Raw genomic sequence first — 19,771 nt, forward strand, 5'->3', positions numbered from 1 at the left:
ACACTGAGGTTATGTTGTTCTGGTGATGGAGGGAATCGATACTTAGGGTGATTAACTAGTTGCTCTATCCTGGGTAACAAGATGGAGTCCAGCTGCTCACGAAGGCTTCTTCAGCAATACCTCCTTTATCCATGACCTCTACCACTTAGGGGAAGAAAAGGAGGCAAGTGGCAACAGAGCAACAAATTCCATAATACCAGAGGCTCCATAGGAGGACAGTGACAAACTCTTTTACTGTAGTTGATGCTGCATCCATTCAGGGAAGTTGCAAGTATTACATTACACTCCTGACTTAAATTCTACAGCTCATTGAAATATTTGGGAGTTCAGAAGTACAGGGTTCCTCTGATCTGATCTGAACCACTGTATGTACACACCTTTTCCAGTTGAATTTCTTGTCAGTGATGATCCTACAATGTCGACAGTACACAATTCAACAAATGTAAATGATATTACACATCAATCCTGTAAGGTATATAAAAACATGAGGGTAGTTAAGGAAGGAATAAGTCTTGTCAGGAACCAAAGGTGCATGGAGCATGGAGCAAGATCTTAAACGAATACTTCTCATTGGTATTCACAAGAGAGAAATTGGAGAGTTAAAGGATAGTTACACTAATATTCTGGAGAATTTTCCAAAGCTTGCTTTGATCATTATTAACTGTACACAGGAGAGCATTATACAGGTGGGGGAGTAAAGTGAAAAGGTTCACAGTGTAGGAAAGTATCTGGAAAATTCTTGTGGTTTCAGTACTAATGAAAACTGTGCATTGCTTATTTTGCCTGTGAGTAATCAGTCTTTCCTGCTAGTTGCACTGGTGGAACAAACATATTTTATAGCAACAGTGGCACAAGTTATACCAAGGGATGGAAGCTATGTCCTTTGGAAGGTCACATGGTTGCCATTGGAAAGGTGACTTTAGATTTGGCTATTGGAGAATAAACTTTGACATAGACATAGTAATGAAGGAGAACCTCATAATCCATGGATATGGATCAATATTTGGAGGACTATACTGTCACTGATTCCTCACAACTGCAGACTCAGATTTTTGCAGGAAGTTTTGGAATTGGGGATCAAATATTCAGGTATGCCCCTTGCGGAGAATAATATTGCATGCTGCCATAGTACTAATTTTAACTACATTGATAAATGTAATGCTTAATGTATATTAACCTGAAGGTTGAAGACTGAGATTACGCAAAAAATTGAAAAATGGCGATCTTATAAAATAGAAGAGATGATTGTCAGTATAAAAGGTGTGTGAATTCATTGTACATATCACTTTTATCTCTATATTATGTGAGTGTAGTCCATACCAGTCAACAGAATGAATGGAAAATCACAAGTTAAGTAATTTGCATCAAGAGGGAGGAGATGTTGACCAGAAAGGGTCAACAAAAAATTCAGAACTTCTATAGGTGTACAATGGAAAGCATTCGGACAGGCAGCATCACTGTCTGGTATGGGGGAGCAGTGCACAGGATCAAAAGAAGCTACAGAGTTAGAAATTTAGTCGGCTCTATCTTGGGTACTCGCCTACAAAGTACCCAGGACATCTTCAAGGAGCGGTGTCTCATTGAACTGCTGCTGTTAAGTTAACAAATTTCATGACACATGCCAGTGATAATAAACCTGATTCTGATTCTGACTACAATCTACAAATCAGTGAACAGAAATGAGGCAAGGGCAGTGGAAGCAGACAGAACCAAAAGTCTTTGCCCTTGCCTTGTGGTGGCAGGAATGGAAGTAGGCCATTTTCTAAGACTGTCATTGCAGCTGTAATTTTGTGAACTTTGGTGAACCGATTCTTGCTCTGGGATAAATTAATCAAAGCAATTGACACAAGGAGCCTCTGCTCGTAATCTGCTAAGCCTGAGACCATTCTCAGAAAAGAAACTGTTTATTATGTAAAATGGTAGGCTTGCAGAAGGAACAGCCTGTGATGGTCATCTGGGCCCGGGGTTTGGCTGATCTGGTGAGATTGGTTTGAACTAGTCTGAGGTGGACAGGCCAAAATAAATTACCTAAGCACAAGTCTGCAGGAAGAGCCATAAAGAAATACTGTTTGCAGACTTGACCAATGAGAAACTGACACAAAGTCAGATGACCTTGAGCCAACAAAACTGAAACATCAAAGATAGATCTGATAAGGAAACGAGTAAGAATGGAAGATCTTGGGAGCACAGGCAGTGACAACTTTGAGGAGACCAACAAGCGCATAAGTGGATGACCCCACATTGGAAACTTAGAGATTACATCAGAATCAAGAAGAACACCTGGCTAGCATAGTCTTCTTTTCATGGTGTTACCTTTTCTCTTCTTTGACTGCTCATGGAGGGCCAGGGAAACCTGGTGGATATGCACACAGTTAGTTAGTTAAGTAAATTTATGTGTTCATTATCTGAGCCAATGAAGGTAATTGTCAGTAAATATAGATTCTCTCTGTGCCTAACTGATCATTATTATTGAGTTAATCCTTGTAACAGATCATTCCCACACAAATTTATTCTTTCCCGGGACGATAAAAGCCTCCACCTTCATCTATCTTTGTAGCCTCATTTAATAGGAGGATTGTTTTAATTATGATTTATTTAAAGTTTAAGCCAATCACTTATCAACTTTTTTGTTCAGTGGACAGCCTAACTGCTGCTAAAAAAATCATCACTGTGATCTCAAGTCTCCAAGCCAAGTCTAATGTAGAGCACACACTCTTTTCCAATACAAAAAGGAACAGTTTACCTAGACCTAGAGCTGCCAGGTTGTAAATTAAAGGCTTAGTGTCTTCTAAATGCATATAGTTTTACAGCTGGGATTTACCCAACTATGACAGCACAAATACAAGAAAATGTAATCAGCTAAATATTCAGACTTACTAAGACACTGGCTCATAGACTTGGCTGGAGGCATACTGGAAAAATGTCAGCCAGAATTGTAAATCCATCCTTGCTGTTTCCATCAATGGGCTATATTAACTAGTCAATCAGCAGACTTCTGGGGTCTGCATCTGTCTAGTTCAGGGATATGGTTAATAAATCAGCCACTTGCTTGTTGATTAGTTCCCGAGCTTCCATCAATAATTGTCAATTTGCAACTACCTGTACTTCAATTACAACAATATCAATTTACAATTCTTCTCAATGAACTTGAAAAAAGCAGAAGGATTTTAATACTGAAGAGAATCTACAATGTTACTTTCTCACACCCATCCTCATATCTCTCATGGTATCAAATGGCCATTTTTTTCCATGTACCCTCTTCAATGCCAAAGATATGTAGTTGCCAAAAGGCTCACCCAAGGGAAATCATTCTGAAAGAACTAAAAGCATAGCTTTAATGAAAAAACTCTGACTTCAGAAATCTCACTTTTTCATTCTCCATTTTCAACAGTGGTGCATCAAAACTATTCCTAGTCACATAGTGATCCTATAAGTTAACTGTTTCTAACGTGAGAAAGTAAATGGCTCTTCTTAATACCTTGACAAAATCTTTTCTCCTACTTTCATGTCACCTAACTGTAATAATCATGGATTTCATAAGGAAATAACACAAACATAATTTGAGATTTTTAAAAAATCCTAATTTAAATTGCATTGGATTGCTTCAAGTTCAATGTTCTGAGCAGACCCACTGCAAAAATATAGGAATGCTGAGATTTCTCAAGGACATGACTGTAAATCATTCCTTTTGTAAGAAGACTCCCTTAATGAATTCACACTTCTTACCATACCTATTCTTGGTAAGGATCTCTTTATTCTCAACTCCACATTGTTATTGTCATTACCTAAATTCTCCGTCCTCTGTTGACAATGGATGCTGCAAACTAGCTGTCTACATATACAAGTAGAGGACAGGCATAATATGATTAGGAAGAGTCATCATGGCTTTGTCAAAGGCAGGTTGTGCCTTACAAGCCTGATTGAATTTTTTGAGTCTGAGACTAAACACATTGATGAAGGTACAGATGTAGATGTAGTGTATATGGATTTCAGCAAGGCAATTGATAAGGTACCCCATGCAAGGCTTATTGAGAAAGTAAGGAGGCATGGGATCCAAGGGGAAATTGCTTTGTGGATCCAGATCTGGCTTGCCCACAGAAGGCAAAGAGTGGTTGTAGATGGGTCATATTCTGCATGGAGATCGGTGACCAGTGGTGTGCCTCAGGGATCTGTTTTGGGACCCCTACTCTTTGTGATTTTTATAAATGACTGGGATGAGGAAGTGGAGGGATGGGTTAGTAAATTTGCTGATGACACAAAGGTTGGGGGTGTTGTAGTTTTTGTGGCGGGCTGTCAGAGGTTACAATGGGACATTGATAGGATGCAAAACTGGGCTAAGAAGTGACAGATGAAGTTCAACCCAGATAAGTATGAGGTGTTTCACTTTGGTAGGTCAAATGACAGAATATAGTATTAGACTCTTGGCAGTGTGGAGGATCAGAGGGATCTTGGGGTCCGAGTCCACAGGCTGCTGTGCAGCTTGATTCTGTGGTCAAAAAAGCATATGGTGCATTGGCCTTCATCAATCGTGGGATTGAGTTTAGGAACTGAAAGCTAATGTTGCAGCTATATAGGACCCTGGTCAGACCCCACTTGGAGTGCTGTGCTCAATTCTGGTTGCCTCACTATAGGAAGGATGTGGAAACCATAAAAAGGGTGCAGAGGAGATTTACAAGGATGTTGCCTGGATTGGGGAGCATGCCTTATGGGAATAGGTTGAGTGAACTCGGCTTTTTCTCCTTAGAGTGACGGAGGATGAGAGGTGCCCTGATAGAGTTGTACAAGATAATGAGAGGCATTGATCGCGTAGATAGTCAGAGGCTTTTCCCCAGGGCTGAAATGGCTAGCACGAGAGGGCATAATTTTAAGGTGCTTGGAAGTAGGTACAGAGGAGATGTCAGGGGTAAGTTTTTTACACAGAGAGTGGTAAGTGCGTGGAATGGGCTGCCGATGGTGGTGGTGGAGGTGGAAACGATAGGGTCTTTTAAGAAACTCCTGGAAAGGTACATGAAGCTTAGAAAAATAGAGGGCTATGGGTAAGCCTAGATCATTCTAAGGTAAGGACATGTTCGGCACAGCTTCGTGGGACCAAGGGCCTGTATTGTGCTGTAGGTTTTCTATGTTTCTATGTTCCTAAGTCAGGGTAGTACAAAATGGAGAGCAAACTGTTGCCCATGTTGCAAGCTCCCTCTCTCCACACATCTGATGAACCCAAAGGAATGGGAAAACCAATAGATTGGCTCAAGAGTTGCCAGTTAGCGTTGAACTCAAGCGGTAGAACTGCTTATGGACTCCAGCTTTGGACTTTTTTCCCTTGGGGTTTACTCCTGAAGCCCTCATCATCAATGGATGTTAGCTGCAAGGCAGCAGAGATATGAGTACAGAGTTTTCTGCCTCCGAGATGAGCTGCCAACCAAGGCTAATGAGCACCACCTCACCGAAGCGACTGGTTTTAAGGTGCGAGTAACCTGCCTTTGCCCATTCTCCTGTCAGTAGAAATGGTTTTTCCAGGCTTAGTAGCTAAACCACATGTGAAGACCAGAAGCTGGACTTGGTTGTCCAAGGCTATTTGAGGCACATGCCATTGGGAGTATTTTATAGGTAGTGGGAGCTTTTTCCTATTACTATCCCCAGCTATAACAACCTTAGGAACCTATTCTCATTATGTTCAGATATAAATTTATTTTCTTTTGCATATCTGTTTCTTATATTCCTTCAAGTTGCATTTATTTCATTCTGAAACCTGGCAATACAAAATCTGTGGACAACATCAACAGTGCAGATTTTTCCTCTTCTACCGGAAGCTACATGATTAAACTATCGTTGCTGAGATACAGTCCAAATATTAGAGTACACATCTGCTAAAAGTCTTGCCTTGTAGGAAAAGCAAAATATTACTAATATTAGAATGATGTTTCAATTGAGGAAAAAAGTGGTGTAATACTGTTATGTACTATTTCCCTTTTTACAATTTAAAACACCAGTATTTTACATACTGTTAAACATTTCCTTTTAGTGAACACCAAAACCTGTTTTTCATCAGTTTCTGCTCCAAGGAATGCTTCTGACTGGTGATTTATGCCAACCTCTTTAAAGCAAAAAGTAAAGTACTGCAGATGCTGAAAATTTGAACAAAAGCAGAAAATGTTGCAAATATCAAATTCATCACAGAGCCAGTGTTTTATCAGCTCACTTTCCTCTTTAAGCTGTTATACCTGTATATTTTAACCTCTTCCAGTTCTGTTGAGATATTAACCTTCTCCCCCTAATCTTAGAGCTCAACCGATATTTACTGGTTTATTCATCTATCAGGGCCAGTGAGTTCCTCAGATCTTGCACAATGACATCATTTTTAAAACAATAAGTTAGTGTAAATTGTAGGAAATGTGTAGCAAATAAGAGTGAATACAATTCAAAAATTTGCAAAGGCAAAGGAGACCTTTGTGCTTAATTCTGGTCACCTCACTACAGGAAGGACGTGGAAACCATAGAAAGGATGCAGAGGAGATTTACAAGGATGTTGTCTGGATTGGGGAGCATGCCTCATGAGAATAGGTTTAGTGAACACAGCCTTTTCTCCTTGGAATGATGGAGGAGAAGAGGTGACCTGATAGGGGTGTACAAGATAATGAGAGGCATTGATCATGTGGATAATCAGAGGCTTTTCCCCAGGGCTGAAATGGCTAGCACAAGAGGGCATATTTTTAAAGTGCTTGGAAATAGGTACAGAGGAGATGTCAGGGGTAAGTTTTTACACAGTGACTGGTGAGTGCATGGAATGGGCTGCCAGCAGCGGTGGTGGAGGCAGAAACAATACGGTCTTTTAAGAGACTCCTGGATAGGTACATGAAGCTTAGGAAAATAGAGGGCTATGGGTAAAGCGTAGGTAGTTCTAAGGTAAGGACATGTTTGGTACAGCTTTGTGGGCCAAAGGGCCTGTATTGTGCTGTAGGTTTTCTATCCTTCTAAGTTTCTATGAGAGCTGTTCATGATTCACAGGGAAGTTCATTTCCTTCTGCGAGCACGCGCGCGCGCACACACGCATACACACACACATTTACAACCTTTTTGTGTAAACCAGCTATCGTAAGTTACTCAGGCATGGCTGTGGAGGTTGCAAACGAAAATGTTACAAAATTATTGTTGAAGCAGGGAGGTAGGCTGGAAAACAGACTTTATTCCAGCAAACCAGCATGAGAAAGGGTTGGGAACACCTAGCTATCACCTCCCTCTGGGCCCCCTCCTCCTCCCCTTTTTCCTATGGTCCACTCTCCTCTCCTATCACATTCCTTCTTCTCCAGCCCTTTACCTTTCTCACTCACTTGGTTTCACCTATCACTGTCAAGCTAGTCTCTTTCCCCTCATCGCACCTTTTTATTCTGGTGACTTCCTCCCTCCTTTTCAGTCCAGAAGAAAGGTGGCAACCTGAAATATCGACTGTTCATTTATTGCCATAGATGCTGCCTGACCTGCTGAGTTCCCCCAGCATTCTGTGTGTGTGTGTTGTTTGGGAACAGTGTCTTTTCTCTTACTAATTCTACGTTCTATGTTCTAATTGCCTTGTAGAAATTGAGATTGTTGTTGAGTTCTTCCCCAATTCTAAATTAAACATAAATAATGCAGCACAAAGCAAAATCCAGGGGATAAAGAGAGCAGAAAACTAAGAATGTCAAGGTGGATCGCATGGAACACTGGCGCAAAACCATGATGAGCCCCTGAGGTATAGACTTTGCAATCAGTGTTGCAAGCTAATAAGGCTGAACTAACGAACGACGGGAGTGGATGACATGTCTATTGAATTCTAGTAACAGTGGCTATGTCCTTTCATTGAGCCAATAAACCGCCTTGTCCTAAAGAGCTGTTCAGACAATCTGTTTTTCATTCATGATGCATTCTTTCAACTCTAACATCATGTAATCATGAGGTATCCAGGTAACAGCCCCTGGATCTCACACTTCACTGATAAATCTCTTAATACTACATTCCTGACAGGACAGATGATCTAGTCTGATTATTGCCAGCTTTTCTATCCCATATTTTTCTGGTAATTTGATAGAGAAATCATAAGAGTACAAACTTCAGCAGCTTCTAAAACAAGTACTTGGGTTATGCGTAGACTTGGGAAATATAAGGCTACATTTTAAATAAATCCCCTCAAGAAAAACACTTGGATATTTCAACATGAGATAGTGTTTTACTGCAAATTCCTCAATAATGAACACTGTTACCATAAGGTAACCGTAATTCTTTTATTTATTTTATTTTATAAGTCTTGTTCTATTAGTCACATGGGAAGTTTTAAATCATCTTCACATTAGTCTTCAGTCATTGGAAGAGCAAGCATGTTAATATAGTGGAAATTGGCAACTTAACTAATTCACCCAAGTGTTCTATCGTAATAATGGGTACTCTGGATGTTTAATTAAGAGGCGTTGATAGCTTATTGCTGAACCATAGCCAATTAATGACAAAAGTAATGCAGAGAGATTCATAAAGTACTAAATTACTGTTGTCCAGGATCTGATTTAATTTCCCTGACAGTCAAATCTCAAAATAAACAGCTTAATGGTAATTTGCTGATGACTCAAGGCCTGGAATCCTGCCTATTTAAAATAGGTGTATTTTACAGGATCTGGACCTGAGTAAACGAGGCCACCATGAGCTGGTGGAGGGTAAGAACTTAAGGTGAATTAGATGTCAAGTTCCGAAAATGAAGGAAGGACTTTACCAAGCATGTAACTAAACAAAACACCTTGTATTTAGAGGTTACAGCAATCTGAAGTAAAATGCTATCAAAGAACAGGAGCTATTTGCATTTCCTGTGTCATATAAAAGAAACCTAGATTTTACATGATGTAAATAGAAATTCAAATTGAAATAACAAATCAGAGAGAGAAATGATGAAAAAAGGTCTACTAAATGGAAATGGAAATTTATACAGCAGCATAGAGCAAATTCTCTGCATCTGATACATGCTGGGAAGTCTCGGGAAGGTGGCTGTGTTTGAGAATCTAGTTTTTACAGCCAGTGTTTCAATATTGACAGAGGTGGTAAACTTGGCAGCACTCTGTATAGTAGCAATGAATTATGATGGGAATTAGCACAAACGTCTGTCTTTGATGTCAAATTCTTTGCTCCTGTGCACAATTTCATCATATTCCCCATCACTCAAAGTGCAGGAAGATATGGGAAACAAACTTGTAGTTTGAGTCTCGAAGTGTGCATGTTGCACTGGGAGAACATTACAATTGAACTTCATCTACAAGATGGATGGAAAAAAGAGGAAGTTAATTTATATGTTGATCACCTTACATTTGCAGTGTTCTCAGAGGCAGGATAGTTCAACATGCAACGATAATGTCTTTGAATTCTGTACCATCAACTTATCCATAACCTTTAATATGAAAGAAATGAGAAAATGATTGTAATACCTTGTACATCAGGCAGAATTTGGTGATGTTAAAGACCACAGTTGAAGACCCTTTGTCAAAACTGGAAGAGAGAACAAAAGCTTATTAAGCAGAACAGAGGGGCATAGTGGGGGTAGGGGTGCTAGAGAAATAAGGATCTCTCTGATCAGAGTGACCATGGGGACAAGCTGCAAACAAAATTATCTGATCGAGAAATGAATGGTCAAGGAATCGAAAATTATCTGATCAAGGAATAAATGGAAGCAGGAGGAAGATAAGTGTAGGAGCTGTGAAATGCAGAGTAGGAAGTCATGCCTTACAGTCAGTCTAGACATGTTTTCCCATTCTCTGATTACCTACATAACTTTGTTTAAACTTATCCCAATGGTCATGCTCGCTTTACTCCATCAGAGACCCCCCCCACTCTCCCTGCAGTTTCATGTCTCTTTACCAGTTTTGATGACGACTGAAAACATTATCTCTATTTCTCTTCCCACAGCTGCTTCCTGATCTGAGTCTCTCTCGCGTGTTCTGTTATTTTAGATTTCCAACAGCTGCAGATTTTTAAAATTTTCACTTTTAATCTTGTGCGGTGGTGATAGCACTCACTTATTCCTGTATCTCGTATGTTTTGCAATCCAATTTATTAAAAACCTTTGTAAAAATAAAGTGATTTCGCCAAACTTGGAGCATCCCATCCAGTTCTGGGGACCCCAACTTAAAGGCTTTGGACATGGTGCAGAAGGAATTTACCAAAATGATTCCAGGGAAGAGCTGCTTTGGTTATGTGGATAGACTGGAGAGACAAGGGGTGTTCTCCACTGGACAGAGGAAGTTGGAAGAAGATCTAATTGAGCTAATTTAAAATTCATAATGGGTAATAGAAAGGCCATATTGATACACTGTTCTCATCATTGGAAGGATCAAAAAGAGGGAAACATATAATTAAGATATTTGGCTGGAGAACAGAAAATGTTTTGTGAGGAAGTTTTCTTGCTTTACTTTATTTTACTTATCAAGTTTTTAATGTCTGGAATGTATTGCCAGATGTAATAGTGGAGGCGTATTCAATAATAGTGCTCGAGAGGGAGCTGGATTATTATCAAAATGGAAAGAAAGATTGCGGGACAATAGGGAGAACATTGGAAAGTGGATTCAGCTGGATTACTCTTATATAAAGGCAATAAGACCATAAGGCATTGGAGCAGATTTAGGTTAGTCAGCCCATCGAGTCTGCTCCACCATTTCTTCATGGCTGATCCATTTTCCTCTCAACTCCATTCTCGCCGTAACCTTTCAAACCCTGACTAATCAAAAACCTATCAATCTCTGACTTAAATACACCCAATGGCAACAAATTCCACAGGCTCACCACCATCTGGTGAAAAAATTTCCTCCTCCTCTCTGTTCTAAATGGACGTCCCTCTATTTTGAGGCTGCCCTCTGGCCCTAGACTCTCCAGTGAAAGGAAACATCCTCTTCACATCCACTCTATCTTTCAATGAACTCTCCTCCATTCATCTAAATTCCATCAAGCACAGGTCCAGAGCCTTCAATTGCTGCTCAGGATGTTACCCAGGCTTTCTGTATTTTGGATATGTATATGAGCTTGGACGATAGACTCTTTTCGGTCTTAGAATTTTTCTCTCGATTTTGCTTGCTTTTGTTTGCAAGGGAGGATGGTCAATGTGCCTGTTCCATTTATGTATTTTTGTGTGGGGAGGGAAGATTTGGGGGGTTAACAAGGACACTACCGTTCTTTTCTTTCTTGGTTTCCTGGCTATCTGGAGAAGAACAATTTCAGAGTTGCATACATTGATAATAAATGAACCTTGGAAACATTTGAACAATTGAATTCCACAGACTCATCACCATCTGGCTAATGAAATTTCTCCTCATGTCTATTCAAAATGAACACCCCTCTATTTTGAGGCTGTACCCTCTGGTCCTAGACTTCCCCACTAAAGGAAACATCCTCTTCACATCCAATCTACCCAGCCTTTCAACATTCGATAGGTTTGAATGAGATTCCACCCCCCTCATTCTTCTAAATTCCAGCAAGTACAGGTTTAGAGTATAGGTCCTAAATCCTGCAGCTCCTCGTGAACCTCCTCTGAAACCTCTCCAATGTCAGCACATCCTTTCTTAAATAAGGGGTTCAAAATGTTATAGTCCAGTCAATGAAGTCCATGTTCCGGTTCACGGTCCTGTCCATGGTTCCTTGTTCTGGGGATTCTGATTTTCCCCAGTTTCTTTTGTGGGCACAAGTTTCTCATTTTGGGGCTGAGACATAAATATCTCTGCAAACCAGGGATTCCTGGCTGGACTGTTCTGTTCCCCTCCTTGTCTTTTCCCCTCTTGCCTGCTCACCTAGCCTGGATACCCCACCTGTACCGCTGAAGTCTTACTGCTGGAGCAAGACAAGAGCCTTGTTAGGTCAAGATAAGGAACTGTCTTTCGTTGTGTGAAATTGTCTCTCTGTGTCCACGCCTTCGCCAGGTAGGTCCGGCCGTTTGCCACTACCTAGTGTTGGGATCTGTCTCCGTGTCTACGCCTTCGCTAGATGGGTCCGGCCGTTTGCCACCACCTAGTGTTGGGATCTGTCTCTGTGTTCATTACTTCGCTAGGTGGGTCCGGCTGTTTGCTGCCACCTTGTGTTGGGATCCGTCTCTTCATGTTCAGTGTTCTGTGTATGAGTCCCGGCCCTACGCCCTGTTCCCAAGGAGGGGTCCCGGCTCTGTGCTCAGTGCTCCCGTCTCTTCTAGTCCAAGGCTCCATGCTCTTGAAGGCCTTTGTCCAGTCTGTGCCTAGTCAAGTCCTATCCGAGTCCTGTCCATGTGCCTTTACCTATCCTTGTGTCTTGCCCTACCCAGGAGTTCCTCACCCAAGCCATGTCCAGTCCTGTAGCCTCATCTTCGCCTTGTCTAGTTCTGGAGTCCAAGCCCGAGTCAAGTCCCAGGTTCTGGGTCCTTGTCCAATCTCTGGCTTGGAGTCCATACCCAAGCCTTGAAGTACTCAGGACCAAGACCCTAAGTCTCAAGTATCAAGACCAAGACCCCAAGCCTCAAGCTTCATGACCCCAAGGCTCAAGCCTCAAGACCAAGACCCCAAGCCTCAAGCCTCAAGACCAAAACTCTAAGCCTCAAGCCTCAAGACCAAGACCCCAAGCCTGTCTCCAAGCCTCAAGATCCCTAGCCTGTCTCCAAGCCTTAAGCCTCAAGACCCCAGCCTCCAGTCCTGCAGTCATGTCATGCTCATGCCTGGTTCTGGGGCCCGAGCCTGAGGAAAGACCTAGGTTCTGGGTCCTTGTCCAGTCTCTGGCTCGGGGTCCAAGCCCTAGTCTGCATTCTTGTCCCTGCTCCTTGTCTGTATCCTGTCAGGTCCCTACTCTAGTCAAGTCCTGTTCTTTGTACTTCAGTGTCTGTGTCTTGCATTTAGGTCCGCCATCAACGCCCCCCCACTGTGACACAAAACTGCTCACAATACTCCAAGTGAGGCCTCACCACTTTTAGAAAATATTCTGTGCTTTTATTCCTTCTATCAGAGTGCTTGACCATACACTTCCCGACACTGTATTCCATCTGCAACCTCTTTGCCTATTCTCCTAATCTGTCTGAGTCTTTCTGCAACTTCTCTGCTTCCTCAACACCTTCTTCCACTCCACCTATCTTTGTATTGTCTGCAAACTTGACCACCAATTTCACTATCCAAACCATTGATGTACAAAGTAAAAGAAGCAATCCCAACACAGAACACTGTGAAACACCACTAGTCACTGGCAGCCAATCCAAAAATTATCCCATTAGTCCCATTCTTTGCCAATCAACCAATGCTCCATCCATACTAGCATCTTCCCTGGGAGCTTATCTTGATTAGCTGCGTCATGTGCAGCTCCTTGTTAAAGGCCTTCTGAAAGTCCAAGTACACAACATCCACTGATTCTCCTTTGTCTATCCTGTTTGTTATTTCTTCAAAGAATTCCAACAGATTTGTCAGACACGATTTTCCCTTAAGGAAACCATGCAGGCTTATGTTGTGTGCCTCGCATTATTAACAATCAGCTCCCAGATCTTCCCAACCACTGAAGTCAGGCCAACTGGCCTATAATTTCCTTTATTCTGCCTCCCTCCCTTCTTGAAGAGATAAGTGATATTTGCAATTTTCCATTCCTCTGGAACCAGGCCAGAGTCTATTGATTCTTGAGAAGTCATTACTAATACCTCCACAATCATATCAGCCACCTCTTTCAGAACTCTGGGGTGTATACCAATTGGTCCAACTGAGTTATTTACTTTCAGACCTTTCAGTTTCCCAACCACCATCACCCCAGTCATGGAGTACACACTTCTGCCCCTGACAATCTCGAAATTCTAGCATACTGTAAGTGTCATCAAAAGTAAAGATTGATACAAAATACTTAATTAGTTCATCCGCCATTTCCTTGTCCCCCATTACTATTTCTCCAGTGTCAATTTCCAGCAGTCCAATATCTAATCTCACCCCTCTTTTACTCTTTAAGTATCAGAAAAAAATGCTATCATTTTTTGATACTATTAGCTAGCTTATCTTTATATTTCATTTTCCCTCTTATGTTTTTAGTTGATTTCTGTTGGTTTTTTAAAAATTCCCAATTCTCTAACTTTCCATAATTTTTGTTATATGATATGCCCTCACTTTTGTTTTTATGTTGGCTTTGACTTAGAAACATAGAAACATAGAAAATAGGTGCAGGAGTAGGCCATTCGGCCCTTCGAGCCTGCACCGCCATTTATTATGATCATGGCTGATCATCCAACTCAGAACCCCTCCCCAGCCTTCCCTCCATACCCCCTGACCCCTGTAGCCACAAGGGCCATATCTAACTCCCTCTTAAACATAGCCAATAAACTGGCCTCAACAGTTTGCTGTGGCAGAGAATTCCACAGATTCACCACTCTCTGTGTGAAGAAGTTTTTCCTAATCTCGGTCCTAAAAGGCTTCCCCTCTATCCTCAAACTGTGACCCCTCGTTCTGGACTTCCCCAACATCGGAAACAATCTTCCTGCATCTAGCCTGTCCAATCCCTTTAGGATCTTATACGTTTCAATCAGATCCCCCCTCAATCTTCTAAATTCCAACGAGTACAAGCCCAGTTCATCCAGTCTTTCTTCATATGAAAGTCCTGCCATCCCAGGAATCAATCTGGTGAACCATCTTTGTACTCCCTCTATGGCAAAGATGTCTTTCCTCAGATTAGGGGACCAAAACTGCACACAATACTCCAGGTGTGGTCTCACCAAGGCCTTGTACAACTGCAGTAGTACCTCCCTGCTCCTGTACTCGAATCCTTCTCTTGTTAGCCATGGTTGCAGTATCCTGCCTTTAGTATACTTCTTCTTTAAGATGGATCTATCCTGCATCTTCCATATTACTCTCAGAAACTCCATCCATTGTTGCTCTACCATCATTCCTGCTAATGTCTTCTTCCTTTGGCCACCTCCTCGCTTATGCCTCTGTAATTCACTTTACTCCACTGTAGTTGCAATACATCTCTCAAATTGCAGGGTGAATTCTATCATATTATGATCACTTTCCTAAGGGTTCTTTCACCTTAAGCTCCCTAATCATATCCAGTTCATTACACAACACTCAATCCAGAATTGCTGATCCTCTAGTGGGCTCAACCACAGGCTACTCCACAAAGCCATCTGGAAGGCATTCAACAAACTCTCTTTCTTGAGATCAACTTAATTTTCCCAATATATCTGCATATTGAAATCCCCCATGACTACTGTAACATTGTCCTTTTGACATACTTTCTCTATCTTCCGAAGTAATTTGTAACCCACATCCTAGCTACTGTTTGGGGGCTTACCCGTGCAGTTTCTGAACTCTGTGCACAATGTTTCTACATCTTCTGAAGATTTCAATTTTTACCAGCAGATCAATTCCTCCTCCTCTGCCTACTTACCTGTCCTTTTGATAGATTGTATATCCTTGGATAATAGGCCCCCAACTAGAATCATCTTTCAGCCATGACTCTGTGATACCCACAATGTCATACCTGCCCATTTCTAACTGTGTTACAAGATCATCTATTTTATTCACTGCATGCATTCAAATATAACACCTCCAGCCCTGTATTTGTCATCCTTTTCAGTTTGTCCTCCTTGCACTGCAACCCATCCCACTGAATGCAAATTTGTCCTATCATCTGCCTGTCCTTCCTGACAGCCAACATCCCTATCCTCAGCCCTATCACTCTGGTTCCCATCCCCCTGCCAAATTAGTTTAAAACCTCCCAAACACCTCTAGCAAAACTTTCCGTGCTGATATTGGTTCCCCTTGGGTTTAGGTATAACTCATCCCTTTTGTACAGGTCATACTTTCCCCAGAAGAGATCCCAAATGGTCCATAAATCTGAAACCCAGCTCCCTGCATAGTTTAGGAAGAGGCACAGTCGACGTTTCGGGCCGAGACCCTTCGTCAGGACTAACTGAAAGAAGAGCTAGTAAGAGATTTGAAAGTGGTAGGGGGAGGGGGAGATCCAAAATGATAGGAGAAGACAGGAGGGGGAGGGATGGAGCCAAGAGCTGGACAGGTGATCGGCAAAAGGGATATGAGAGGATCATAGGACAGGAGGCCTAGGGAGAAAGAAAAAGGGGGAGGGAGGAAGCCCAGAGGATGGGCAAGGGGTATAGTGAGGGGGACAGAGGGAGAAAAAGGAGAGAGAGAGAAAGAATGTGTGTATATAAATAAAAAACGGATGGGGTACGAGGGGGAGGTGGGGCATTAACGGAAGTTTGAGAAGTCAATGCTCATGCCATCAGGTTGGAGCCTACCCAGACAGAATATAAGGTGTTGTTCCTAAAACCTGAGTGTGACTTCATCTTGACAGTAGAGGAGGCCGTGGATAGACATATCAGAATGGGAATGGGACATGGAATTAAAATGTGTGGCCACTGGGAGAGCCTTCAGGGCCCCAGACAGTCCTTCCAGGTGAGGTGACACTTCACCTGTGAGTCGGCTGGGGTGATATACTGTGTCCAGTGCTCCGGATATGGCCTTCTATATATTGGCGAGACCCGACACAGACTGGGAAATCGTTTTGCTGAACACCTACGCTCTGTCCGCCAGAGAAAGTAGGATCTCCCAGTGGCAACACATTTTAATTCCACGTCCCATTCCCATTCTGATATGTCTATCCACGGCCTCCTCTACTGTAAAGATGAAGCCACACTCAGGTTAGAGGAACAACACCTTATATTCCGTCTGGGTAGCCTCCAACCTGATGGCATGAACATTGACTTCTCAAACTTCTGTTAATGCCCCACCTCCCCCTTGTACCCCATCTGTTATTTATTTATATACACACATTCTTTTTCTCTCTCTCCTTTTTCTCCCTCTGTCCCCCTCACTATCCCCGTTGCCCATCCTCTGGGTTTTCCCCCCCTCCCCCTTTTCTTTCTCCCTAAGCCTCCTGTCCCATGATCCTCTCATATCCCTTTTGCCAATCAACTGTCCAGCTCTTGGCTCCATCCCTCCCCCTCCTGTCTTCTCCTATCTCCCCCACCCCCTCCCACTTTCAAATCTCTTACTAGCTCTTCTTTCAGTTAGTCCTGACAAAGGGTCTCGGCCCGAAACGTTGACTGTACCTCTTCCTAAAGATGCTGCCTGGCCTGCTGCGTTCACCAGCAAGTTTTGTGTGTTGCTTGAAATACCAGCATCTGCAGATTTCCTCGTGTTTGCGCCCCTACATAGTTTCTGAGCCGCGCATTCATTGGTCAAATCATCTTATTCTTGCCCTCACTAGCATGTGGCACAGGCAGCAGCCCAGAGATTGTTTCCTGGAGGTCCTGCAACAACTGGGTCTCCAGTGTTGTGGCTCAGAAGGGAAGGAGGCGAAGGGAATGCAGTGATGATAGGAGGTCCTGCATTTCAGCTTTCTATGCAGCTCTCTAAATTCTCTCTTTAGAGCCTCCTCTTTTTTTTTTCCTATGTCATTGGTACCAATATGTACTATGACGTCTGGCTGCTCACGCTCACCTTTAGAATGTCGTGGACACGATCTGCCATGTCCCTGATCCTGGCATATCTTGATCTCTCTATCGCATCCTTTCTATCCCTCTAACTATGGAATCTCCTATCATCACTGCATTCCCTTTGCCTCCTTCCCTTCTGAGCCACAACACTGGAGACCCAGTTACTGCAGCCCCCACCCCCCACCCCCAACAGTAAGTAAAATGGTATTCTTGTTATTGAGGGGAATGGCCACAGGAGTACTCTATACCGGATCCCTTCCCTCTCCTGACAGTCACCTATTCATCTGCCTCCTGCAACCTCAGGGAGGCTAGTGTGACTTGATGGGCTGGTGGTCTCTGTTTTGCAGCCAGTGCTTGATCCTGGATCATTCAACTAGCCTTGGCTCCACCAAGGAAACAATTTACTTCATTATGTCTTTTATTCTGATGACCTGGCTTAATTTGCATTGCATAACTGAATATATTGATCAAGTCAAAGTAGTTATAATGGTTATAAACTCAGCTGATTCATTGCCTAAATGTGGGGTTGTTTTTAAACTGGTTAAATTAGAACTTGAGTAATTTAAAACTGCCATAATTACTTGTCACATAGCTCAGCTGGAAATTTGATTTGTTTTTTCATCTGGGAAGTAGATTCAAAGTACATTTATTATCAAAGTATGTATGAAGTATACAACCCTGAGATTTGTCCTCCCACAGGCAGACACAAAACAAAGAAATACCTTGGAACGCATCTAAAGAAAGCATCAAACTCCCAGCAGAACAAATCATGCAAACGGAAAAAAGTGAGCGTATAACACACACAATATTAAATATCAAACTGCAGAGTCCTCAAAACAGTCTAAGAGCGTTGAGTTTAGTTTAGTTCAGTTCAGTTTAACACTGTGTTGTTCACCGACTGCTGGCCGCAAAGCTAGTGTGCTGAAGTGCCCTGATCAGATCGCGTAAAATAGCAAAAAAAGAGTAACCAGAAACTAATGTAACTTGAACTGCAGAGTCCTCCAAATACAAGTTCACAGCTACGAGTAGCACTGATCAAACCTTGCAGCATGGGACCCAAGATTCCTGCACATTCCTCATGTAGCAGCGAGCGAGAGGGAGAGGGAGACCAGTCAAACGCAGGTAGACGGCGCTGAACACCTACTCGACTTCCACTCTCATCCTCATTGATTTTAATCTTGCTCGCTGTTTTAAATGGTGAGATCGTAAAGGAGCTGATTGCGGGTTCACATTAGGCCGTATGCTTTGCTCTCAACCTGTCGAATTCCCCCGGAGACAGCAAAAGTACTAGATCGCTCAGTCAGCTCAAAAACACATCATCAACCTGTAAGTTACAGGCTGCAATCACACCCAGTTTAGTAATAGAAACATAATTCAAAGAAGAAGTAGTTTTGTGAACTGTCTGCCGGACATCGCCATGGGTCACGTCGGCTGCTGACAGTATGTAGTCTATAAATGTCATTAAAGTGCAATTGTCAAAGGCTACAGTTTTGCCAGCAGGGAACAGTCTGTGTTGGGAATTGTGCCACTCACTCCAGTCTGCTAGTTTAAGCTGCTGGAAAGACATTGAGCTGCTGTTACCCTACAACAAGACATGCTGTCTTGAACAAAACATGTGGCATGGAAAAAGAAGTCTTTATTGTGAACTGTTGACTTCTCTTATTTCTGAGGAATTCTCCCCTGTAGTTGTTTAATTAATTCTTGACATTTTGTGCATCACTAGAAAGGCTGCTGTTTATTACCTACAGTATTATTAGTTACTCTTGAGAAGGTGATCATAGACATTCCAATTGATATTCTGCAATCCATTTAGCGTAGATACTCCAAAACAGCTACTAGGATGTTGATAATTGTATTTCACAGTCAGGAATGAGTGAGACCTCAAGGAGAACTTGGAAGTGGTAGCCATGCTCCTTGGTCTTCATGGTACAGATTAAAGTTTGCAATATGCAAACAAAATGCAGGACCCAGTTTTAATCCTGAATAGGAGTAAATCTGTAGATGCTGGAAATCCAAGCAACACTCACAAAATGCTGGAGGAACTCAGCAGGCCATGTAGCATCTATGGAAAAAGTACAGTCAACGTTTCGGGTTGAAAGCCTTCGGCAGGACTTATCCTGGTTTACTTCAATGATTGCTTCTCCCAGAGCACCAGATATGAAATTTGGGATATTTCAACTTAGTATAATGTTCAGCCTCACTCATGGCACCTTAGGATTCAATGGTGTTCCCTCGAGATCCATTAATGATCTTGGCTCAAGTCACAGCAGTACAGGCACTAAATTCATAGATTGTATAAATTAAGTGGTAAAATCAGAATGTTAAAAGAGAGCAGTTTGT

Source organism: Mobula hypostoma, chromosome 7 (genome assembly GCF_963921235.1).
Source record: "Mobula hypostoma chromosome 7, sMobHyp1.1, whole genome shotgun sequence".
NCBI lineage: Eukaryota > Metazoa > Chordata > Chondrichthyes > Myliobatiformes > Myliobatidae > Mobula > Mobula hypostoma.